This window comes from Coturnix japonica, chromosome 14 (genome assembly GCF_054131305.1).
Source record: "Coturnix japonica strain WE chromosome 14, WE-NBRP24, whole genome shotgun sequence".
NCBI lineage: Eukaryota > Metazoa > Chordata > Aves > Galliformes > Phasianidae > Coturnix > Coturnix japonica.
In genome coordinates this window covers 3,652,999-3,678,673 of record NC_140676.1, presented here as the reverse complement: position 1 = coordinate 3,678,673, position 25,675 = coordinate 3,652,999, and the positions used below count along the sequence as shown (strand labels likewise).

Sequence of the window (25,675 nt, the reverse complement as noted above, 5' to 3'; positions counted from 1 at the left end):
CCACTGAAAGCCTGCTGTACATGAAGAATCAGATAATTGTTCCAGCTCTTGCCTTGTAAAATTAAATCAAGCCATGAACTAGGCAGGAACGCATAGGGGAGTTGAAAACATTTTCCTCTTCAAGGCAATGAAATAGTGGGGTTTTGTCTGATACATACAGTAATACTACAAGGGCAAGAAGCACGTAAATGACATGAGAGTCAGGAACACAGAGGACAGATGCCTTTCAGTGATGTTATTTTGTTTCTTGTCTTGTGCCAAAGCCTAAAACTTAGGTCTTGGACTTGAAAAGGATGACAATCTAAAGGTGCACTAGGACATCCAGAAAACATCAAGGGATTTCTGCCCCGGGGAGCATGTGTGTGCATGTATATGGATGTCTGTACATGAAAACCTGCCTTTTGCTCCCCGCAGTGTTCTTGCATACAGTACAAGCTTATATCCAGATCACACTGGTGTCTCTGCCCCCAAAGCAGCTTTGCACCCTCAGAGAATGCCGGGAGATTGTGGGTACAGTGAGGACCGTGCCCTCACTGTTCTGTGAAAGTGCAGGCAGCCAAGCTGGGAAATGCAGGAAAGCATTACTCCTGCCTGTGCCCTACTGAGGCAGGATGTCTCCAGCCACTTCACCTCTGCACTCCCCTTCACCTCTGTGAAAGCTCTGCTTGTCGTATCAATAATTAAACCTTAAGGCTCTAACTTGAAACGGCCAAACAGCTTTGCAGGGCCAGCAGAGGGGACAGGAGGGAGGGAAAGTTCACACAAATTTGTGTTTAGAAACCTTGGCTTTGGTTGAGATCTGAAAGCCCCGCTACTGCATTAAAGCTGTGTGTCTTAATTTCCGTTAGATGCTCCTCTGCAGGGCACGGGCTGTCTTCTGCTTGTCTGGGGCATGGAGAAATCTGTTCTGCCTTCACTTTGAATTCCACAGCCAACTCCCTGCTGGCAGCACTGGGCCATCGGTCACTTATCTGTTGTTGGTGAGCTTTAGATCAGACCTGGCCTTTGCCTTGTGGTGCACTTGTTGCCATGTGATGGGTAACCACGGGCTGGAGCTAAATGAATCGCTTATTTGAAAAGGAGGAATGAGTGGAACAGGTGCCCACATTGCAAACGGGTTGCACGTTAATTGGCGAGCAGGCTGTCAGTCTCAGCATTCAAATAACACTCAGTCACAAGTATGCGAATAAGAAAGAAGCCATCGCTGTTAGGATCTGGATAGGATTTCTTCATTAAAAATAAGGAATTCAGCACACACTTCTAGTGCTGAGACTTCACACACTGATACAGAAAGAAATCTTTCACCAAATGATTAAACATGCTCACATTTTGGAGGGAGCAAACTGGAACAGCACTTTTTGCCTTACTGTGTGTATTCTCTATCAGAGAACTAATTCTCTAGTCAATTTCACAGATGATTTCTTGTCATTACTACACAATTCTATTTATTTGATAATAATTTTGTAGGACTATTCCAGAGGGATTTGAAATTAGGCGTTCAGCTTGTAGCAGTTTTTAAAAGGTATATGAGTACTGCACTCAATCAAAACTTCCCTGCCTATACTTTTTAAAATAGAAAAGACATTTTCAATCCAAGCAAGAAATCTTGCCAGAAACATGTTGGATAAAGTTTGTCAATGCATTTATCTCAACATAATGGGAAGTTTATGTAAACCCCTTTCTCCCATCACTTTTCCCTTTTGCTCATTTCAACTGATTAGGAAATAAAGACAGTTTTCTTTCCAGTAAGAAATGAAATAGTTTTTTGCTAGTTTTTGTAAAAACTGCCATTTTTCAACTTGAAAGAATGTAGGGTACATTTCTTAACTTGCATTAATGTGCATTTTTGCTTCTGGTTTTCTAAGATAGACAGGATGAACTTCAGCTTGGGTGTTTAACCCATTACCCACCGCAGCAAACTTTTATGTGCAAGTTGGAATTCCACCCAGATGGTTTATCTGTCCAATTTCCACTCCTTTTCTAGGAAGGCTTATCTCCTCATCGGTTCTTTCTTGATGAATATTTTCCTTGAATCTGTTTTCTGAAACAACATCATCTTTTGTGGGTGTTAAGCTGCCTGAGGTTACGAGCCTGTCTTGTTTGGTGGCAGTGGCATCATTGGTACAAGCAGGGTTTTGTATGGTTGTGAAGCAAGCCAGAGTGGTCCTTTCTTTAGCATTTTAGTCAAGCCTCAAAGATCTGGCTGGATAGGCAGTTGGATGCTCCATCTGAAAAGATTAAAAATGCAGCTTTGCCAGAGGTATGGCAGCTGTTTTGGCAGGTACTTTGTAATTCTGCCTGTCTGTGGGCTGCTCGAATACTTACTGTTCCCTGATGTATCATTTCATTCCAGTGAAAATCACAAGCGATAACTCAGGAGGCAATAAAGTCACGAGGGTCAGAGAGTACCCCCAGTGTGCTTGAAATCAGATCACCAACCTCACTCAGATGCCCCTAGAGTAAGGGAGAATGCGTCTGCTATTCTTGGGTCAGATCTGGCACAACTGGAACACAGCCTATACTCCTGCCCCTCTTTGCTGTCTTCTAGAAGTGTGCAGAATGGAGTCCTGCTTGAAAAAGAGAGACAGCTAACAGGGCGGGTTGTCAGTGGAGATGACTGTGCTGTTGACTTTGGAATGGTTTGATGAAACATGTCATCGTTGCTGCTTTGTCATTTCATGGAACTTGTATAAAACATTTTATAGAATATTATAGAACAGAGTGTGAAGAGTGAAGAGATGATGGAGAGAAGAGAAAATGATTATGGAAGGAAAAGGCAGAAGGTGTTGAAGTCCCTTTCTACTCATGGTGTTCACAGGGGAGCCAGGGGTGGTGGCGTGAACTGGATCAGTCTTTGAAATGCAGCTTTTCTAAGCTGACCAGCAGAGTAAGGATTCAGGGTCATTTATTGCAACTGTGACTATTAAAAGGGTATTTCTGTAAAAATAATAATTGTTCCTTGGATTATCTTCTACTTATGTAGGAAAGTAAGGACTCAGAACTGAAAGTTACCTGGGTGAATATCCAACATTTTCATTGCTTTATGCAGTCTTTCTGATCAGTGGTTTTTGCTGACTTTTGTATAACCAGTTTTGATCCTGTGAAGGGTAGGAACGGGTACAAGGTGGCGGCTGGGGGGTTCTCTTCTTGCTCTCCCTTTAGAATTCAGTGCTCTCCTTTCCTCACTGAAATGAGTGTTGTGGTTTGCAGAAGTCCAGTTCCACTGTTTATTTATTTCTCTGTTTGTGGATCAATTGTGTAGAACTCTGTGATCCCATGAAATCAAGAAAGAACACAGTGATGCCATGTTTTGCTGAAGGACTCCATAATTGGTTGGAGTCCGAGCTTTTCCATTCCTCCCCACTCCAAACATCCTTCTTCCTGCTAGTTCTTTGCAGAAGGAGCTCAGAGATCGCTGCGTTCTACTTGTAAGCCAGATACAGTGCTCCTTCCTCACAGTGGAGGGAAGAGCTGCTATAAATCAGTAAGGCGATAAGTGCATTTCAGCTGCTTGCTCAGTAGGATGGGGGCAAGGAACTGAGGAAACCACCTACAGATGAGGCAGTTGTGTGAATCGTGAGAAGAGAGAAATGTTCAGCGCTTCTCAGGAGGTTTTTCCCAGTTGTAGAGAGGGAGCTGAGCACTTAAGAACAGAGCACTTTAGGAAGCTCGTGGGTAAACCTCCTAGAAAATATTGAGCTCAGGTAGAAGACATGCCATGAGGAGGCCAGGACCCAGTGTTTCTTTCTGAGGGGTATTCATCTTACAAAGGGAGCAGGAGAGCGTTCCTGCCATGGATGTTATTGCCCAGAGCTCCTCAGGGCAGGTTTGTCCCCTTGACTTTTAATATTCCAGTTTTTCTGTGGTTTCTTTGCCAGTAAGTATGACTTGGGTTACATTTTGTAAAAATAATAAAGCCAGAAAAGGTTAAACTCAGACTTGCCCTCTGTGCTTTCTAAAAGACAGCAACAGACATTTTCAAAGGACTAATTCCAAGCTTTATTGTGTTACTGCTGGGCCCACAGGAGGGAAGAGTGTTAGGCCCAACCTGTAGTGCAGACAGAGAAAGATGGATTTTTAAATTATCTACCTTTGCTTTGCAATGTGAACGTTTCAGGGCAATTATCCTGAGATAATGCCTACAAATTGCTGAAGACTTTAGGTTTATAATTGCTCATGTTCATTTAAGGTTCCCAGCAGACTAGACCAGGAAAATCATTGCCAGTCAAGCCAAGGTTGACAGTATACGGTAACTGAATTTTTCTTAGAAGACAGACAAGCAAATCAGTTTTCTTTAAGAGCAATAATTCTATCTAATTGTTTGGTTTCATTGTGTTTCCATAGCAGGAGCTGCAGTGCTTGGCAGGGTAGAACAGTGACACTTCCAAGGCACATCCGTGTAAATGGGCAAATGGAATTCTGCTGCATGAAGCTATTCTTGTGCAGCAGTTGGTAGGGAGCAGTGCTGTATGGCATACCTCTGTGTTTCCTTATTTACACACCACCAACCATTCCAGTCACCTTAGGAAGTGAATCAGAAATTTACAGCGAGATGACTTTATCATGTCAGTGCAGGGGGAAATAGCTATTGCTGCATGCTGTGTTTGTAATTAAAGCATGTTTCTTAGAGTAATATTTAGGTGAGGTTTGAAATCAGCAAGAATGTTTATAAAAAGAAAGCCATTTCAAGACCTTAATGTGTGCATACGTTCAAATTGTTGGACTGCATTTATATATGTCTTTTTATCTATTGATGTAACTCTATTCCTACTTATGCCTATGTATTTTATATAGCTGTCTTCCCCACCTCTAGATTTATTGTGAAACTCTGGGGTTGGAACTAGATGGTCATTATGGTCCTTTCCAACCCAGGCCATTCTATGATTCTATGATCATAGATGTCCTTGGTTGGCCCTGGGGATCCACTAGGCAAGGGACAATTCATCTGTGATTATGATGTGCTTAGCAGAAGCATCATTGGACAGTTTAGGTGTCTAAACCCCAGCAGTGTAAAGTGTCCCTTCTGTCCCTCTGACTGCTGCCGCTGGAGAAGCCGAATAACTGATTTTTCTCAGTCCGAAACTAAGATTAAAGAAAAGAAAAAAAAAAAAAAAAAAAGATGCAACTGACATTTGGGGGATTTAACAATATTTGACTGAAAATGATGTCTGTGCCTAGACTTTTCTGAATAACTTTGCATGGTTTGGCCCTGACTTGGTGTAATATGCAGATAACAGTGGTCAGTTGGAAGCTAGGTTGTTCAGTAAAGAAACTCATGTCCTGAAAAATTCCATGCAGAAGCAGGAACCATGCTTATGTAGCAAAGTATGGTTGCTAAATCATTCAATTTTTAGCAGCGTATTGCAGTGTTCAGTGAGAACATTTCTGCCCTTTAGAAAGTTGGGAAGATCGTATACTGTAGTTATATGCAAACTGAAAGCCCTCAACTCAATCCTCATCCTCACAGGCAGCAGCTCTTTATTTCCTACAGACTGTTGCAAAAATGCTTGTCTGGATGAAAACATTCTGATGAGTGTTTTCTTGTTTGTTTCCTTCTCTGATTTTCTCCTGGTGTTTTGCTTTTCTGCTTAGGTTTTTATTTGTTCTAACCTGGCCTCTTGCAAATATTGTAGTTTCCCTGTTAGTTTCTTTTTTGGAGGAGGAGTTGTGCCATCTTTTTGACATCCTAACTTGGGTAATTCTTACCTTCAAATAAGAATTACTTCCTTCTGTAGTGTTCTTTTAGTCGGTGTCTCTTCCCACTTTCTTGGCCCTTAAAGGGAAAAAAGAAAGGACTACTTGTAGGCAGGAAAACGTGTGTCTGGAATATCCAGTTGACTTTGCTGCTACTTTGCTGCTTGTGTTATGTTGTAGCATTGATCAGATTAAATTTTAAAACTTGTCCTTTTTGTCATTCTGTAATTATGCAAATTCAAAGCTGTCTTACAGCCATTCCTTTTTTGAGTCATCATTAAACATACGTGCATATAAAGCCTTATATAGCTGGTATGGAATCCCTCTGTTCTAGAATTGTAACTGTGTCCCTTTAAGACATCATTTAGGTATACTGAATAAGCCATGCTCTTTTAGCTTCCTCATAGAAATTCTCCGGTCCCTTGATCATTGTAATAGTCCTCTTTGCACCCTCTGCTCCAATTTGCATGCATCTTTCTTGTGCATGGGTAACTAGAATTTATGCTGGATTTCAGATAATGTCTCACCAGTGCTTTGTGTAGTAGCATTAATATTTTCCTCCCGTTATTAGCACTATTACAGGTGATGAATCCTAGGATTGCATCTGCCTTTTCAGCTGCATTATATTAAGGCACATATTTATCCTGTAATCAACTAGCAAACCCAGGTCTTTCTCTTCCTTTGTCGTTCCCAACAGCTTCTAACAGAAATTCTCATTATTAGTTCCTTAGTGCATGACCTTGCATTTTGTACTGTTCAATTTCATCCCATTTCTATTACTTCTGTCCTCAAGGTCATCCAATTCTTCTTGTGTGATATTGCGATTTTCGTTTGTGTTGATGGTGCCTCCCAACTTTGTACAATCTGCAAATTTCATTTGAACACTCTTACTTTTTGTGCCAAGTTTATTAATGAACCATTAAATGAGATCCATCCGAAGGCTGATCTTCAAGGAACTCCCTAATATCTTCCCTTCAGCCCTCCATTTATCCCTGCAGTGTGTTACCTCTTCACTTCCCTTATCACCCACATAAACCTCAGAGTTCTGTCTAGTTCTGTTTTCTCACGGTGAACTAAGTAGTTCCCAAGTGGCACCTGCTGAAATACATCATTGAAGAGTGGATACTTCTTATGAATAACCTCTCAGGGTACACAAGGTGTGCCACATTTCCCCCTGTATTTTATCTGAAGCATTCCTAGTATGTGCAGAGTATGAGGAGTTTGGCAAGCCATGGATAAGGCAAAACAGAATAGTGAGTAACATTTGCAAAACTTGAATTTGATAAGCAGAAAATGAGCACCCTGCTGGCCTGGCTGGACAGTTTCACAAGACAGGTTCTATTAAAGTTGTGTTTCACCTCTTGGAAGATTAGTTTGGCTGACGGCAGCAAGCTGTGGTCTTCTGTGGTGTTCTGCACCAGACATCAGAGGCGCATTGTGGATATGGGTTTCTCATCATTCTCCTCTCAGACCCTCAAAGCGTAGCAGGGTCCGGGATTCCTCTGTAAGCAGAGAGGAGAGCCCACTGTTTGCTTTTTCTAAGCTGGACTCCCCTGCTCTGTATAGCATATGCTGTTTGTTAATTATTCTCCTGTGCCTTCTTTTTCCTGCTCTTGTTTATCCTCCCCTGTGTTTTACTTCTCTGATGGTTTGATCTCAGGTGCTGCATCTTTCCAGCTCCAGAATTCCTTTTGCAGATTGGTTTTGATTTTTTTTTTTCTTGTGCTTATGGGATTATGCATTTACAACAGACCTTTTCAGAGACTTAAAAAGAAGGAATATGCATTGATGGTCAACTCTCTCACTCATGCTGGCTTAGCAGGAGGAGCAGGGAGGGGTGTCAGAGCCCAACCCTCAAACTCTTCCCATGTTCTGAAATGAGTTGGTGTATTGCAGTGTGAACCTACAAGGTTTAGTGATGCAGCAGCCCAGGAACATGTTCCCATGGCTTTTTCCAGTTCCTTATCAAGGTATGCCTTACAAAGAAGGTCTTGGCCAGCAAAGATCACATGGAAGGGTAGTCTTGCTGAAATCTCTGGTGCTGCTGTGGGCATGGGGCTTGGAGAGTCCTTTCCCAAAGACACTCCTGGTCCCGTTTCAAGGCAGAAATCAGATCTGGTTCGCTTTACTACGGTGCTATCCAGCAATGATTTCTAGGCTTCTCCTGTTTGAATTAGCAGGATGCCAGAGGGGATAGACAGGGACACATTAATGAGAAGCAGAAGCTGTGAGGATGCGTAGGGTACCAGTCAGGGGAGAAAAGAAGGGCTCTGCCATCAAAACGTTCCCTAGTGAAAAGACACAGCAGGATATAGTGACAAAACATATTCACCACAGCACTGATAGCTAAAGGAAAGTTACTTTCATTCACCAGAAGTAGAAAAAGAAATTCTGAAAAAGCCTTTCTCCTTTTCATTCCCTTAGTTCTTGTCAACAGAGCGAAGTTCTGAATGTCAAGGGGGAAAATCATCTCCCTGCATTGCCAGCCTGCATGATGTGTTGCTATCTGCTCCCCCCCTGTAAGTGATTACAACCCGAGCAATAAAATGCTGACACTGTCAGTGCAAGGCTGTATTTTGATACTTTGTTTCCTGCGGTTCATTTCCTGTGTGAAGCCCAAGGAAGAAAAAAGGTTTTTTTCTAACATTTTTGTTTTTTAATACTTATCGGGGTTCAGAGGTGCTTGAGGAGAGGAGAGCAAACTCCAATTGCCATCAGGAAGTTGTGCTTCCTTTCTTTTGCAGAATCCAGGTTGATTTGTGAGCCTAAGCCCTGTCCCTTCCCACCATAGGCAGTAAGTATCCTCCTACTAATCACTGCAGTACTAGGGCAGGGGTTTCCTCAGCACTCCAAGTTTTATAAACTGTGGAAAGATCTTATAGTCGCATAGCTAAAAGGAGTGTTTGAATTGCAAAATGGACAGGATTGCTGGAAGAACTGAAATGGTGCAGCACTGTCTCACCCTCCATATATCAATATAAATTGTTCCAGAGGCTCTCAGACCACGAGCAGCTGAGTCGGTGGCTTTGGTCATGCTGAAGATCTCTATTTCTTGCATTACTTTGGAATATGTGAAGTTTCTCACAGACTAGAGAATTGTGCAGTATTCCCCATGGTGCTTTACCCCTGCCAAAAACATCAGATTGTTAGGGTGATTTGTGTTTTAAGCACCGTGCTCTCCAAAATGCCTTTTTTTATGCTTTGCATTGTAATAGTGCATGTGACATGCTGCATTGCACTTATCTCTGTCTTCATACTAGAGAGCTTCTTCTCATCTTCTTTCATGGATGGGAGCAGAGTGGTTTAAATCAAAGCATTTGACTTTGAACCTCTCTTGAGCTGGCCTTCAGGCAAGTTCTTTCTGATCAAAGACAGAGCATACCAGGGTCCAGGTATTAAGGCTGAATAATTGGTTCAGACTAAAATAAGAACTGTCCCAAGCCTCTGCAGAAAAACTTTTTATAAAGTTTAAAAAAAAAAAGTGAAGGTAACTTTTTTCCCCTTGATATCCTTCTGCATTTTCTGAGGGTGTTCAGCTGCAGAGACCGCTACTGCTGTATCTGACCACATTCATATCAGTAAGGTGCTAGAAATACCAATCCAATTTGCCTGTCAAAGCTTTTCAGATTACTTTAGAAACACAAAGAATTACAGCTCCTGAAATAGTGCTGTTCTTAAATGGCAGAAGATGAGACTTTATTGGTGTAACACAAATAATTGAGGGGGTTTTGGAAGATCCCGATTTCTCTTGCAGCAGAGGATTCCCCAGTTGTCTGTAGAAATGTATATAGTGTGTATTTCCACAGCAGTTTGAGCCATGGTTTTTCTGGAGATATCACAGGCAGGTTCAGATTGGAGGGAGAAAAACAAACCCAACAACCAAGCAATCACAAGCAATTTACCAGATGGGCCGGGATGCCTCCAGCATCCCAAGCAGCCTGAGCCTGTCTGCCTCTGTTTAGGATAAATACTGAGGCTGCACCTCTCTGAACTCTTCCGCCTTTGCCCATCAGTAATGTGTATATAAAAAGTCTGTGCCTGGGGATCAGCTAACAGGATTATTCACAGGCACAAAATGAAGCTGGCTCGATCCTGGCATCCTTCACAGCCCTCCCCGCAGCCTGCTGAGAGGGGCAGAAGCAGGATCAGGCTCCAGGTCCTCATAATTTTGGCAGTCTTTTGAGGAATGCAAAGGGAATCTGGAAAGGGAGCAGCAGTAGGTAGAGGCTCACATTTCTATATATTTTATTATTTTTTTTTAAGTTGTTTTTCATTTTTAATACAACTTTCAGTCCTAAAGGAAAGCCTGGCAAAGTGGCGAGGCTTTTGTCTCTTGCTATAATGCCACTGGGCTTTGGATTGACCTGCGTGATACAGTGACACTGTGTGGTTTGAATTTTTACATACAGCTGCATAAAGCAATTCTCATGTAAATTTTGGAGGTAAATAAGCCTGCTGTTGGTCTGCTGCATGGACACATATGCTCAAATCATTAGGCTCGACAGGAGATTACAATTAGCCCACCCGTCTCTCACTGGCTCACTCTTTCCTTCCCCACCACACAGCTCTTACAAGAGACCAAAGCACCTCACTCCTTTAACAAACGTCAGCAGAGTTATGGCAGAGGGAAGAAGAAAATTGTTGTATGCCCTTCCTCCAGCCCCTGCCACACCCACAGAGCCTCGGCTGGAAGCAGTGTGAAATTAGATGAGGCCACGAGCTAATTACCATGGCACAATCAGACAGGCTGGAGGTGATTCCCTTTGAATTGCACAGGACAGAACCAAACCCCATTGGTTCCCACTGTGGCAGCAGGGATGCTCAGTGTCTGTCACATCCCTTCTTGCGTGCATGTTTTCTTCTGCCCAGGATAGCCCCATTGCCTCCTATTGGGTGAAGAAGGCTTTTGGAGCCAAAGCAGAAAGTCCTTTCCAGGCTCTTGATGCTGGAACATAACCGCATGCTTCCACAGGTGCTTGCCAATCAGCCACCGTGCCTGGGCTTCACATCAGTGTGGTTTTGCTTTTGAATGGAGGGAGGTTTTATTGCATGTTCTCTGAAGGCAAGAGATGGCAGCCAAAGCGAGTTGCGCGCACATGCGTGCGCAGAAACACGGAGGGGGTAAAGGGGCCGAGGGGAACCTGGCCTGGGGTTGTTTGTTTATGCGAACTTTAAATAATTCATTTTTGTCCCTGTTGAGCTCATCACAGCGTGACAAAAATAAACGTGTCTTCTTGGCCTATTGTTTGGAGCTGAGGATTGTCAAGCGAGAGGAAAATATTACAGTGACTGAGGGAGATACACGCAAGAGTGTGACCTTTAACTGCAGTACCTATAACCAGTCTCATCAAATTAAAGCACTGTATATTTTCCTTAATAATCTCTGATTAGGCTCGGGGTATGAGCGGACACGAACGCCCGCCATTGCTATGCAGCGGGAGGCCTGCTAAGCAGCAGCCGAGCGCTTGGGAATAAGTGAGCAAAATGCTTTAATTTGATAGGGTTAGAATCCTGCAGGCTCCGGGGTGAGAAGTCACCAACAGCTCTGCTCGCACTGAATATGCAGAAATAAAAAAGTAAATTGCTTACATCTGCTACAGGCAGGAGGGAAAATGATCTGATTGGACAGGCCGAGGGCTTTCCATCTCTTTTGGGTTAGAAAGAGGGGTTTGGAGCATCAAAAGCTCGTAATTGGAGTAATTCTGAATTAATGGACATATACACACACACACAGGCACGCGCACCATTTTGAAGCAGCTGGTCACAGGATGCACATGCGTAGGAATGTTTAGGGATTGCAGAAACGCAGTTAAAAACGCTGTCCCTTATTGCTGATATTATTGACATTAGGATTTCTTGACCTGTAAGAAGTGCAGTAAGAGCAAAAAGCCCAACCCATCTGCCAGATAAAATTGTCTCCCTCAGCCTACATCTGTTTATTCACAATACAGTCGTGCTGTATCTCTCGCCCTATCTGCCTGTCTCCCTATCTCTGTTGTATATCTGGTCTTTCATGTCTGAGGGTCTTTGCTGCACGCAGAATCCCAGGCTTTAGCCTTGCCATCTGATACTGTATTTAATCTATGTATTTGATCAATAAGAATCAAAGACGAGGCTCAAGGTCTTTTTGGCACAAGGCATTCAGCTTTGTCTCGGGTGTCAGAGGTTGTCTGCAGTGTCACCTTGATGGTGTCACACTAATTTGTAACCTACTTTGCTTGTCTCTGTGATCACGGCCTGCACTGCTTTTTTTTTCCTTTGCTTTTTTTTTTTTTTTTTTTCTCTGTCTCTTTTTTTAATGGTTATTTTTATTAGTTTGGGAGGAAAGAGGGGGGGGAGCTTAAAGGTGGGAAGCTGAAGACATTAGCTTAGAGGTTCAACGAGCACCCCGTCCTGACCCTCTTCCCCCACCTCTCTGCCTTTTCTCTCTGCGAGTTGATTACGCCACAGGATAACGGTGTCACCTCTCCCTGACGAGATCTGTATCCCAGCAGGGCAGGAATCGCTAAATCCACAATGACTGAGGGAAGCAATCCTGCAAGGCAAACGTTCAGGAGTGATTTCTCAGCTTGCCGCTAAGGGGGAAAGGTAGCACATCAAACCCTGGACTGAAAGGCCAGAGTCCAGTGTTCTGGGTAAATGTGCAGAGTAGGTACATCTCTGTATTTCACTGGTATTTTCCTTGGAGCCAGGATTCTTTGGATCTCGCACTGATATACAAACTTGAACAATTTGTTCTTTTATGGCTGCCTAAGGCTGTACTGCATCATTTCAATGGCCTTTTGTCTTGTGACAAGTATTGCAATGCCTATAATGTACTAAACATTCTAAAAATCCATGTAATTAATTCCCCAACATATCTAATGTAGAACTATTATCTTGAGGACAGATAAATGTAGTTTATTATCTCTTTTTTTCCCCCCTCCTTACACCTCTTCATTTTTTTCCCCACGTTATTATTTAACACAGAAAATCATCACGCAGTAAATGTATCATTTTACTCTGGTTTCAAATTGTGTTTGTGAAGGCACTGCACAAAAAACCGAAGCTGCACTTAGTCCCAGATCCTTAGATGTAGGGTCCACCATACATTGCCCTGAAAGGCCAGGCAAAATGTTGGGCAGCCGGTGACTTGCATTAAGCATCCACTTTTGTGTCTTGCTTTCAGAAGCACCAGCAGTCCACAGTGGCTGCAGCCATCAGTGGAGACAGGAACACTGCAGAACCACACAGACCCAGCCAGTGCATTCAGTTGATCTACTTGTGCAATTAATATTGCCGTATTTTTTAATGAATTGGTGGAAATGTTAGGCCTTAAGGGCAGCTGGAGGTCCACCTGCCCTGGGATTCTGTCCGTAGTAACAGCTGGAGCGGATGCTGAGAGAAAGCAAACAGTGATAGGAAAAAACCCGGTGATATTTTTTAAATCTTCAGGCCCTGGGGAAAGCGTGGTATTAAGTGCAGAGGTTTGCTGTTATGATTAAGCTCTATTTCGAAGTTGCACAGAAGAAGAGCCCTGAATGGATCCCACACGCTCTACAGACAGCACAGCTTTTCATGTCTGTGCTGGCTGTCACTGCTGGAGGTAGAAAGCAGGGCTGGCTTTGCAGGTTTTGCTCTGAAAGCTTCTAGGGAGATGCCGGCTGTCTCCTGGTTAAGGTGCCATGTCCCCCAGTCGCTCCTCTCTGCTCTCTGTCACAGAGAAGCCTCTTTTGTCTGCCTGGCCATGCCTGCCACAGTCTATTGGAAGGTATTTGTCAACAATTATATGTCTATTAAGGACAAGTCAATCAGGCCATGTGCAAATAGCCAGACCTCCGGGGTCTGCCTATTGATAGGGACCTGTCGATAGCCAATCCAGTCTTTTTTCACTCGAACAAGAAATCAAGCACTCTCCGAACTCATTGTGAGTCTGAGTCCCCACGGCCCATTTTTATTCTCGTAGCGTTGGCCTCTGTTGTGTTTTTTTTTCTGCACTAATATTTATTTTTAACAAACAAGAGACTACAAGGTGCTTGTTAAAGAGCTGTTTTAACTGTAAGGAGAATGTTTCCTCTGTGTAATTAAGGATATTACCAAGTGGTTGTGCTTGTAGGTGGCTGCAGTTAATCCTGATGGCAGTAAAACTGTAAAGGAATTAATAACGGGAACTTTAAATTAGTCCAACTGTAATTAATACCTACAGTATATAAATATCCGCTCTTCCGCCAACACAGATTTTAGACGTATTTACCTCTATTAGGCTGGAAAGGATAGTAATATTATGCAATATCTTCATGCATATTCGATTTGTAAACTCAACAGTTGATTCTGTAATTTATATTGCAAATGACTTTGCACCAGCAAGCAGGAGGGAGAATGGGGAAGATGAGGCTGTGTGCTGGAAGCTTGCTGTAATCAAAAGCCTCCAGCAAAAGCCATGACGTGAGAACGATGCTCCATAGGGCGATTTGAATGGGCAGAACCCTGCTGTCATAGAACACATTGGTGTAACATGGTGAAAGGCAGCGTTAAATAACTTGCACAAAGATCTGAAATGACCACAAATATTGAAAGCAGATGTAATATTTAAGGCAGAATTGATACCTGATCTGTCCTTTTTAGGTACCTCACAGCTGGCTTTGTTAGCAATTACCCAAACAAACATTCTGTCCATCAGGCTTTTATTTCTCCATTTCTAGCCTTCAGTCAGAACAGACACTGAAAGCCAAGCTCTAGATCATCACTAAACCAGTTAATGTTATAATTCATCATTTACCCAAGAAGATGCTTAAAACAACCATCCTTTGAACCAAGGTGATGTGCTTTTGCCCTGAAAAATGAGCAAATGCATATGTGTGTTCCTAGCAAAACACTTCACATTCAGCAGGATTGCTGGGTATAGGGACAGCTTTGGGTTGGTTATAACATTTCTTCTATTTCAAATTAAACCCTGGCCAAGGGGTTGGTTAACTTCATTTTTATTGCTGGCTTTTATCTTGGTCTAAATTTAGTTACTCTTTTTTTTTTTTTTTTTTTTTTTTTCATGAAATATATATATATATATTTATGTATATATTCAGTTTCTCATTTTAAACCCCAAAATAATTCTTAAAAAGTCTTCCTGATCGCAGTTCCTTTTTGAGTTCCTCACCCTCCCCCCAGACACGGACCCTTTAGAAAACAGCTTTGGTTTGGCTTTAATCTGATTTTAGCAGGTGCAGCACGTGGACGAAAGCTTTTCAGCAGATGCTTTGGGAAAACGAACATTAAAGGCAGGCAATTTATTTCACTGTAAATAGTAGCTGTTTTTTGCTAAGGAGCCTTAAAAATATTCAGACATGTCAGTACACAGGGTTAGCTCCTGGCTGCGTTCGGTGCTGTGTCAGTTTCACATGTGGAATCGGCTCTTGAGGTCGTTTATATCGTAGCATAACTTCACAGGAGATGGATCTGTGGTATTAAGTTAAGGCAGTGTTGCATACGTATGTTTGTGGGGACACAAAAACGGTGATGCTTGCCTCCCAGATAAGTACCAAATAAAAGGTATTTTCCGAAAGCTTTTAATTTAGCTTCATTTTCGCCCCTTAGAACTCGAAGGGACAAGGATTTAGCAAATAACGGGAGCAGTTCCTATATTCAGCAATGCAGAGAGGCTGTATCATCTGCCCTCATGCAGAACAGAGGTCTCAGATCCCACCTCCCATTTCTGCCCAGCTCTTATGGAAAGAAAAGCGTGTTTGTTTAGAAATTACATCTCAAGAAGCCCACACATCTTATCAGTATTGATGTTTATCTGATCGATAAGCTTCTTTCAAACATCCAGGGAGGGTTTTGTGGGACTTTCCTTTCGTTTTTTATTGGAGAGAGAAAGGACAGATTTTCTATTCAGAGGGCTACGATGCTGCTAAAGGTCTGTCTCTGAATTCCCCGAAGTTTGGGGAACTTAGTGAGAAGGACGACAGCTCTGCTGTTCTGCATCCATATTTACACAGGAGGGCTGCGTGCAGAGAGCATGGCTCTATAAACAGTGTGAAAGGGGCTGCAGTGCCCTGCTGTACAGGGGTGAGCTGAGGACAGAGCAGCTACGTTTGAGTTTTGGGGTGTTTGTTTTTCTGATGCGTGCTGCTCAGCTTTATCCCAGTTCCCTGCTATCAAGTATCTTTTCCACATTGCATTTTGTGGTTGTTGTTCAGCGGCAGATTCTGTTCTTAATTGTTATGCATAAGTAAAAGTGGTGTGTGAGAAAACCCTCTGCCTTGCTGGGCAGAAGCTGATGCAGGACAGTGGGGAATGAAGGAGCTCATTGCCAATACAGGGTGCTGCGTTCCTCTCCCTGTGTCGCTCCGATCCAGTCGCCCTCTTAAACAACTCCAGGTTACCTGAGAGAGGAATGGGAACCTTTGATGAGAAACAGCAAGAGGCAACAAAGACTCGACGACCACCGTGCATTTATTTTTCACCTTTTTTTTTTTCTTTTTTTTTTTTTTACACACACACAAAATAAGATTGTAATTTTAATAGGCAGGAAGAAGTTATTTGGGGATGGTTTTGTAGAAGGAAATGGCGCAGGGAAATAAATGGCGTTGTGTGTGAGATCAGTGTAGCAGAAGCACTTCGGATTTTGTTTGATAGTTGTACCGTGAGGCAGATATTTTGTATCCGAGGGTTTCCATTAGAAATACTTGCTTAAAACAGAACGGGGAGGAAAATCAACAAACAAAGAGCCCTGCTCCGAAGCACAGAATTCCATCCCTTCCTCGCGGATGGCGAGGCGGTTAAAAGGAAGGGGCTGGTGTGCACCTCGAGTGCTTCCATCCTCACCAAACGGAGAACGACTCTGTCCGGTGGCATAGCAAAGGGGTAGCAAGTTCTCGCTGTGATTTTGAACTCTGTCTAAGCAAAGCCTTGTCTGTCTTTTGATGAGTTAGAGAGATGCTTCATGAAAAGAGCTGCTCCCCTCTGCCCTGTGGTTGCGGTGTCTCGCACAGCTCAGCGTGGACACACTGTGTGCAGTGCCAGCCGTGGAGCATTCCGTGCTCTATGAGCGCAGCGAGCACAGCTTGGCTACAGATGCCAAATCCCGACGTGTGAGTGGGAAAGTGGATGTAGAGTCACTATCTGAGAACAAAATCCTCCACCAGCCGACATCCTGTTACCATAGTTATCGCTTTCTGGAGGAGAAAGGGACAGTGCTGTGTGCGCCGACAGGAGCAGAGATAGCAAAACGTTGTTGTATTTTGCAGTGTGAGCGCAGAGGTGCAGCTCTGTGTGCTGGAATGCAGCTCAGAGCCTGCTAAGGAATTTTTCTCCTTTCACAACTTATTCAGGCTCATGGGTTTGCTACAGATCCATGTCCACAGTGTGCCCAGCATTGAGCACCTGCAGCCCAACCACTGCTAACAGCAATAATAACAACTGCCCGCTGAGTGTTCCGAGTGTCTCGTGTAAGTGGATAACTTGATTTGTAAATAAACTGCATTTGAGGAATATTTCATCAACATCCCGAGCTAAGTTGGTGCCTGGGGTAATAGAGATTGTCATCCATATTCATCTCTGCATGGGAATTCCCGGGAGTTTCTGGGCCTTTTCAGCGAGCTGGGGGGGGGGGGGGAATAAAATAAGTAAATTAGGAAAAAAATAAGAAATGTAATACAGACCCTGTGGGGGGATTTGAAAAAAAATAAGACGAAAAAAAAACCCAAAGCGATAGAAACAGTTTTAATTGCAAGGAAGTGCCCGCTTCTCATTGCCGGCAGCCGGAGCCTCCCCCTGCTGCTGCCGGGCCCCTTCGAGCACAGCGGTGCGGAGCGGGGCGGTGGCCGCCAGCGCGGTGCGACAGCGCCACCTACTGGCCGCACTGGAGCGGGCTCCCAGCACAAAGCGGCCCCGCAACCCCCCCCCCCCGAGACCGGCGAAAAGGTCGGGGGTTGGGGAGCACCCTGAGCATCCCCAGGTGCTGGCTGGGTCAGCTGCCCGATCTCGGCCGTATGGGGAGTGTGAACAGCGCATGTGGGACGTGGGTTTATCTGGCCGTGGAACTTGTTTGTTTTCCCATGAAGGAGTGTGTTTTGACGGTTCTGTTTCCTTATTTCTGTATGTGTTAACCGTCCCAGAATCTGGGGGTCGAATGCTTTCAGAATCCGTGTATTTATTCTGTAACGAATTGGGAGGTGTGAGGATGTGTAGTTGTGCAGCACAGCTGTTGGGGGAAGCCAGATGCACACGGAGGTACCTGGGGCTGAGCAGCTGAATTTGAGCATGAGAAGAAGCGCAGTGAAGGGTCAGGTACTGGCTTTGCAGGAATGGTGACAAAGAAGCATTTATTTTTGCCTGCTGGTTTGGACCAAAACATCCACGGTTTGAGCTCAGTTCTACATGAGGCTGGGCTGGCAGAGCAGCTACAAAGACCAGCCATTGTATGCGTTGTGTACGTTTAGGCTGGCGAGTCACTGGGTGCTGCTTTCACTTAGAGCTGTTCAGGGCATTCAGTTGTCCAAGGGCCCGAGTCCCACACCAGCAGTCACGGCAGCTGAGGCTGCACCCTGCAGCCATCCTATTGCCCCCAGCTACGCTCAGTGGCAGCAGTGAGAGATCCCAAAGGAGTCCCTCTAAAACAACCTCGTCCTCACATCCCTTCCTTACAGAGCAGCATTGCTAAAATCACTGTCAGTCTTTCACCCTGTGTGCAGGAGTCGCCGCATTCGCCGTCTTCATGACTCTGTAGCTGAAGCAGCCAGCTCTAAAACGGATGTGTCTGGAAAGCAGAGGCTGAAGCAGCTATCCACGGCCTTGCTGCTGATTCAATGTGACACCGAGGCTTGGAAACAATATTATTCCTGTGTTTTCCTCTAGCAGCGCGACCACAATCAGCTGTGATCGGTGCTTAAAATACCATTCCTGAAAGCGTGGTGTGTCTTACTCAAAGCTGTACCTCGCAAGGAATGATGTTATTTTCTCCTGAGTATAATTGATCCGTATCTCTGCTTTCAGATGTAACAAATGCTGCACTGTGTTGCTGTAGCTTTGAATGGTGTGATTTGCTCTTTAGGTGTTTGCATTTAGGCAAAGTGTTTCAGTCATTCAGTAACCACTGCGTTACTGTGCCTGACGCTTCTCTTGCTAATGAGAAATGTACACGCACCATTTCTCCTTGTATGGTTTTTCCCGTGTTTCTGCTGCCTGTCCTTTAATATAAGTGAGTTAATTATTATTTTTTCTAGCTTTTATAGGTAACGTTTAGTAGGATGTATTTGTAAAAGGGGACCAAAAGCATTTTGTGATAATAGAAAATAGGAGACAGCATGTTTTGTTGAGTGGAAAATGACTTTTTAATATTGTAATTATATCTTAGAGGTAACAGGTGAAGGTAGGCTTCAGGGGGGAAGAATGTCAGTCCTTGGGGTATGAAGCAGTGAGGATCTGGGGCTCTTGGCTTTCTGCTACAGCTTTTCAATCCCTTGACCAAAAAGGAGAAACTTAAAAGTCTTTGCTCGGTTTCTGACCTGAAAATGGCAGTTCTGAGGGTGGCAGTCCAAGTGCTGTGGGGGTGTTAGGAGCAGGGAGTGAGGGATGGAGATGTGTCTGTATGAACCTGCTGGTCCTCCTCATGCTGAGACCTGCAGAGCTCGGGTTGTGGCTGCGTGGCATCACCTGGAGTTACTCCTGGGGTAACTGAGCTGGCCCGAGGTGAGGCTTTCTTATGCCCCAGGGAGAGGATAAAAGATGCAAAGTTGCTTGAAATGGGCTGGTGCTCCTCAGGGGGCTTTGGCTGCCCCTCCCATCTGCCTGCTTGTGAGCCCGCCTCACCCCACATACACCCCCTGGTTTTTTTATGAAGCATTTAGATTTCATTTTCGTCTTAATGGTGGGATAAATGTGAGACCTCCCCTTTCAGTGACCCTTTCAGCCTCGGATGTGGGACTGCATTTTGCCCTCTGCTCTGCATTGCTGGGTGCTCAGGTGAGCAGCAGAGCAGAGCGAGGTTTGGAGCCCTGCCACTTCCATCCGAGTTTTGCCTGACTGAGGACATCGGCATTTGGCAACAAATGAATTCAGCTTAGTTTTCACCCACGGAGTGCTGCAAACTCCCCAGCAAGATAGGGATTCTTTTCTTGCTATCACAGTCACAAAGTAATACAAACTTCTCCCCGCAAAGTGTTGGTTGTTCTATAATGAAATCATAAGTCATTTTGTAGTCGCTTTGGGGAAAAAGCAAAGACCATTCCTAGCACCTGCTGTATGATATCACTGCTCATAATGATTCTGATATGGGAAGGCGGTTGCATAATATCATCATATTATGGTTTCTGTAAGGAAAAAATCATGGACAAGCGGCTGCCAGTAAAAACTCTTTGCTACTAATGCTGTTTTTCTTTTCCCCTCCTTGCTGCTCCTCTGTCTCAAAATATCTTTGCGTTTTCCTTGTTAGAGTCTGTAGGTCTGATTGGTGGAAATAGCAGCCAGCAAATAATGAGGAGGGGAGGGAAAAAAAAATTGCCATGTGTAAAGAGAGAGAAAAAAAAAGGCATTTTTCTATAGAAGCTAATGTTCTATAAAGAGATGCAAAAGGAGGAGAAAAAGATACTAGATAGCACAGCTGCATTGAATTGCAAGACAGCTGGAATTTTTCAATGTAGCCAGATTTTAGATGAGTTTTCTTTTCATTTTCTCTATAATAAGATCTTTGTAAACCACAGTCCTAAACAAAATCTTCTTGGTGATGATGAAAATAGGACATAGCAGTCCTGCTTGTGACAGTCAAAATACAAGGCTGGATCCTTTGCAGCTATAAACCTGTGTCAGCAGAGCAGAGCTATTTCCACTGGCTGCAGAGCTGCTGTGCTGCAGGCATTGGTAGGAGGGCTGTGCAGTATGAAGGGATGCTGTCTAGTGGTCAGGATGCCCTGAGTGCCCTCAGCTGAATGGATAAGAATGAAAGAAATTTCAGGCAGAGCCTCTGAATAGACTTAAAGCTGAATCAGAATTTGCCCTGGAAAATCCCGGGCAGCACATAGCACAGCAGCTACTCCAGCCTTGGAAGAAATCCAAGATGCTTCTGCCTCACGTCCAGACTCTCGGTCTGACCTCTCAGAGTGATAAATAGTGAGTTCACATTTCACCCTGATCCTTCCTGAACCTGCCCCCTTGCAGAGGGCTGGGGGTAGGAGAGGTCAGGGCCCTCGCGGGCATGCAAAGGTGTGATAAAAGGAGAGAAGTTCTTGTGCACTCTCTGCCTCGCTCCCTTCCTCATTACATTCACACAGGTCAGCCTCGTCTGACTCTTCAGCAGACAGAAGAGCAAGAGGCATTTCCAAGCTGTAGTTCTGTTCTGCCACCTGCTTGCCATGTGGTCTTCAGCAAGTTACCTAATCTCTGTCAGTTTCCTGAACTACAAAATGCAGTATAAATGAAGCCTTAAAGAGGAGCGCACGCTTCTTCCTGTTAAATATTTCCTTGAGCAGTCGATTTGTTCATCTGATTTGGACACCTTAATATGCAGAACTTGCCAGAAAGAAACCCCCAGGAATAGCCATTTGAGGAAGCTTTTTAATGCCAACCACAATCAGAACCTTAGTGAGATACTGGCTCTCTGCAACTGTAGAAGTAGTCTCTCAGTATTTTATACTGTATCCTGACAATATATTCCTTTGAGCTAGAAATCAGGGGCCGGTTTGTCTTTCTGATGTGGTTACATTAAGTTCTTAAACTGAATCAGAACCAGTGCCTTTCCTTGTGGCAGCAGGGGAGTGCTGGGATCAGCCACAAGTTCCAACTTATTCCTATCAGTAGTCATCCATCACCAAACTTGGGGGAGTAAGGCAGAAATATAAGCACACTGACAATTTGCCAGAATGATTTAAGACCTGGCATTTAAGAGTTCCTGTTGTAGTTGTTCTTTTGACATGTCTTCTAATTTGCTCCCATCTTGAAGACACTCCGTGCTTTAAGACTTAATCTTCACCTGGGAATGGATCTTGGCAGCAGGAAAAGAGGGGCCTTATCCTGGAGTATAGGCGGACTTACTTTTGGGTCAGCAGCAAACATAAATGTGCTTTTAGTCGTGCTGCGGGCACTGTTATGTTGGTTTTGCCTCTGATGTAAGAAGAGAAGCCAAAAAAAAGCAATGTGCATTATTGAGCGGAGTGTGCAGGTGAATGAAAATGGACAAGCATGTGTCACAATGTGTTTAACTCCTTGAGCCGGTAGTACAGATGAGAGCTGGGTTATCCTGTCTGGATACCCTGGGTCACAAAGAGCAGCGATCCACAAATCCTCCCCTTCTCTGAGTTCTTCCTTCACCATGTATGGATTTGGTACCATGTGGTTTCCTGATCAAGTATGAGTGTATGCTGTTCCTCAGGCTTCTATATGAAGACTGCTATCAATACCAGTGGTTTTGAATACTTGCAGAGAGAATCCAACCATGGCTATATAGTTAGAGTATGATAAGAGATAAGGTTACATCTTAAACCAAAACCTCAGCCTGCTTACACGTAGTGGGCCTGTATGCATCTGTGTGCTTGATCTTTTAGACTTGCAGTACTCCAAGAATGGCTTCTCTGCTTTCTCTTGCTACGTATTTTTTCTTTCTTGACGCAATGAGGGAGGCAATGCGACTTACTTAAGTTTGTGGAAGTACAGAGACCAAAGCACAGACAGCTCCTAATGGTATCTGATACTCTGTTTCCAAACCATGTTAATAGTGACCTATAAAAAAATGAAGACTGTTGAGTGGTGAAGCATTTTCTTCCTAAGCCAGCCAGCAGTAACATTGGCCTATAAAATGTAAGGACATGCTACTGTTGTAAAGATCCACTTCTCCTTTTTGATGCATTTTTGAGTAGGGAAAATGCTACTCAAACACCCTTGAAAATCTCCAAGAACTGCTCTTGGAACGTTTTCTTTCTTGGGTTTGATCTTTATTTAGATCTTTCTTTCATTCGATACCTATCTGTCTTAATTCTGTCTGTTGGTTCAAAAGGCATTAATGTGACAGTAACAGCTGCCCATGTTTCTTTAGAACTTTCTCCTTTAAACTTCTTTTTTTTCTTTTTTTTCTTTCCTAGGAAACCATCACAAACAAGAAAGCTGTGTAACAGGGGAGCCATATCCCAAGCTTATTGAAAGAGAAAAGAAACTTAGAGAATTTGTGAACAATCATTTTTAAAGCAGCTCCTTGAATAGCACATCACCAGAGGTAAGTGAATATTGGCAAGGTTAAGTTCATGTCTGTACCCAGTCGTGATGTCCAAGTAGGCTCTGAGGTTTTGGTCTGGCAGAGGCTGTTACATAGACAAGACGATGGACTTGAATGTTTCATTGACTTTGATGCAGAATGTCTGTAGGATCAGGGCTGCTGTTCATGAGGATACTTGACTTTCTCTGCTGTTTCGCTCTGTGCACCCAATGGTGCTTCTGTTGTAGGGATTCTTTTTAATTGAAGGGGAAGCAGAGGAACACTGGTCATAAAGAATAGGATTTAAAATGGGAGGAGGAGATAAAGGAGGAGAAAATAGGATAAAGGACACATTACATCTTGAGGTGGAGGCTAAATCCATTTACCTTTAATTCAGTGATGGGACAGTTGCACAGAAACTCCCTTCTCTCAGCAAAGTTGACTTACTTCTGACCCTGTGCCATTGAATTCCTAGTAAAACATCACCACTTGCCTTTTATCTATCTTTTGGCTTCTGATATGGACATTTTATGTACTGGAAAAATACAAGTGGGGGGGAAAAAATAAGCAAACGCTATTTCCATGCAAGAGATTTCTCCCAGGGTGTATCAGTGACAGCTTCAGAGCAGAAGTTAACAGCCAGTTGGAGGTGCAGTTGGCATGCAGGCACTAAAAAGGGACCAAATGAGTCACGGTGTGAGGGAGAAGATGTCAGCCTAGACACGGCACACAATATGATTGGGATAAGGAAACAATGCAGAAAGCAGCGGTGGCTAACAGATGAGGTATTAGACCTAGCAGGGAGAAGACAAGAGCTTAAATCAAAAAGACATCCTGATGAGACTGGATGTAAGCTGAGCACACAAGCCTCCAACGAGGGATATGTGAGGTGGTTAGACGAAACACTGCAGGAATTCACCCGTGGAGAGCAGTGCAGGAGTCGAGGCAGCAGAACAGGAGAGGTGGGTGCAGAGGGACTTTTCAGCACTGTCAGGGAAATCGCCCAAACACTCCCTCCTGGAGGCAGTGTCATCAGGGCAGCATATGGCAAAAGTGGAAAGAAACTAGAAGATAGTCCCAGAGCAAAGCAATCACAGCATACGCTCAAAAAAATCCAGGGTTTAGAATTACTTTTTAAGCACTCCTTTTCCCCAGGTTTCGTAAGGAAGGTCTTCCTGCAGCAATAAGCACTCGGTGTTTTCATGTACGGTCGCAGACTGGGTTAGTGGGAGATGTGCTCCTGCTGGTGGGCAGCCAGCATCTAAAGCAAGTGAGGCAAAAGCGAAGCTCTTCAACTCAGTATAGAGAGAGCTGGGCTGCAGGTTTTTTGGGCCAAGTTAGGGTGGTGAAGGGAAGGTCTTTCAAGTGCAAGTACACTGTGCAGTAACCCCAGTGACTTTCACAGTCCAGGTCTTAGCAGCTGTCCTTTGAACGCATTGGGGAGCTTTTACTAAGTTACAGGAGTCTGTGGGCAATCTGGGATTTCGTGCCCAGTCTCTGGAGCTGCTGTAGGCCATAAGCTCATCTCCCACATACATATTTTTGTACTTCCTTCTGATGGTGTAATGCAAAAATATTTTTACATGTACAATATTAAAAATATTTACCCTATTAACGTGATGCAACATTGTCAATATTTTACATAATTTGCATCTAATGTTCATTTACAGGCAGACATAAATATGAATTTATCAGTATGTGTGCATATGGCTGTAACATATGATTAATGTACTGTCAGCATAATCTAACGGCTCAGAACCATCAGTTCTGCAAATAGTCCTTTCTAGCCATGTTTCCTACTGCTGTTTAGCCTTTTTCCTTCCCTTCCTCCCTCTCTTTCACAGTCTGTCTAACCCACACTTGCTTCAGTAGCCAGCCTTAAAATAGCAGGCGAGCTTTGTGCAGTGGCGACTCGGATTTTACACATGCTGCACAAAAATCAGAGCTGTGTTCTTGGAGGCTCCTGGTTATGAGAGGAATAGAAGTTAGCAGAAATTTTCTTTTCTCCCAGAAATCTCCACATGCTGCCAACAAGGAGGAGTTGTCCACATAACGTTCTTAATTCCCCATCCAACTTCAGCCAGTAGGGATGTACATGTACTGTTTTGCCACCCATAAGGACTTCTGGCTGTCCTGGGGCTCTGTCACATCTTCCTCCTGTCTACCAGAGCAGTTTGAGTGCTTGGCCTCCTCACACAGCATCTGCAGCAGACGAGGTGTATCACACCAGCATACCGTGAGACCACGTGGGAGCCCAGGCACAGAACAGCAGCTGCCCCGAATAACTTTGCAGATGTCATGGTTTTGTATGGATCTCTGAGGTGGAAAGGAGCTGAGCTGTCAAAGTCAAGCCCCAACTGTCCTCTGCAGCAGCTCTGTTTTCAATAATCTTTACCAAGAATAGAAGATAGGGTTTGTTCATGTAACAGAGATGTCTAACATACACATGAGTAATGTCTGTATCATTGTGGTGTTGACTCATATTTCATGATACAATATATTTTGCATGCTTTATGGCCTAACCCTGAAATTCTTCTTTGATGCATGTGATTCTTGGTCCTCAAAAATAGTCCTATTGACTTCAGGGGACTCTCTGGTCTTCCCATGAAAGTGAAGTTTATGGTCAGATTCACATTTCTCCTTTATGGCCCAGAGCACCAAGCTGACCTTTAGGGCCATTCTGTGCTGTGGTATCTGAAGCTCTTGCCTTTTCAAGTCACAGTGCTTCTCCTCCTGGACCAGCTCTATGAAGTGGGCTGGGAACACTTGTGCTATTTATGAACCACTTCCAGACTGCCCTGCTCAGGGACAGGCAGCTGTCTT

At 44.0% G+C, this 25,675-nt stretch overlaps 1 long non-coding RNA gene across 2 annotated transcripts in view; it reads left to right on the top strand.

Annotated features, from left to right (window-relative positions):
- Positions 1 to 25,675, top strand: part of LOC107318880 (uncharacterized) — a 98,974-nt gene that overhangs the window by 32,724 nt on the left and 40,575 nt on the right. For both annotated transcript variants that reach the window (XR_004308544.2, XR_001557569.3), the window contains one exon: positions 22,743 to 22,873. This is a non-coding gene — a long non-coding RNA (uncharacterized LOC107318880). The remainder of the gene's footprint in view (positions 1 to 22,742; positions 22,874 to 25,675) is intronic.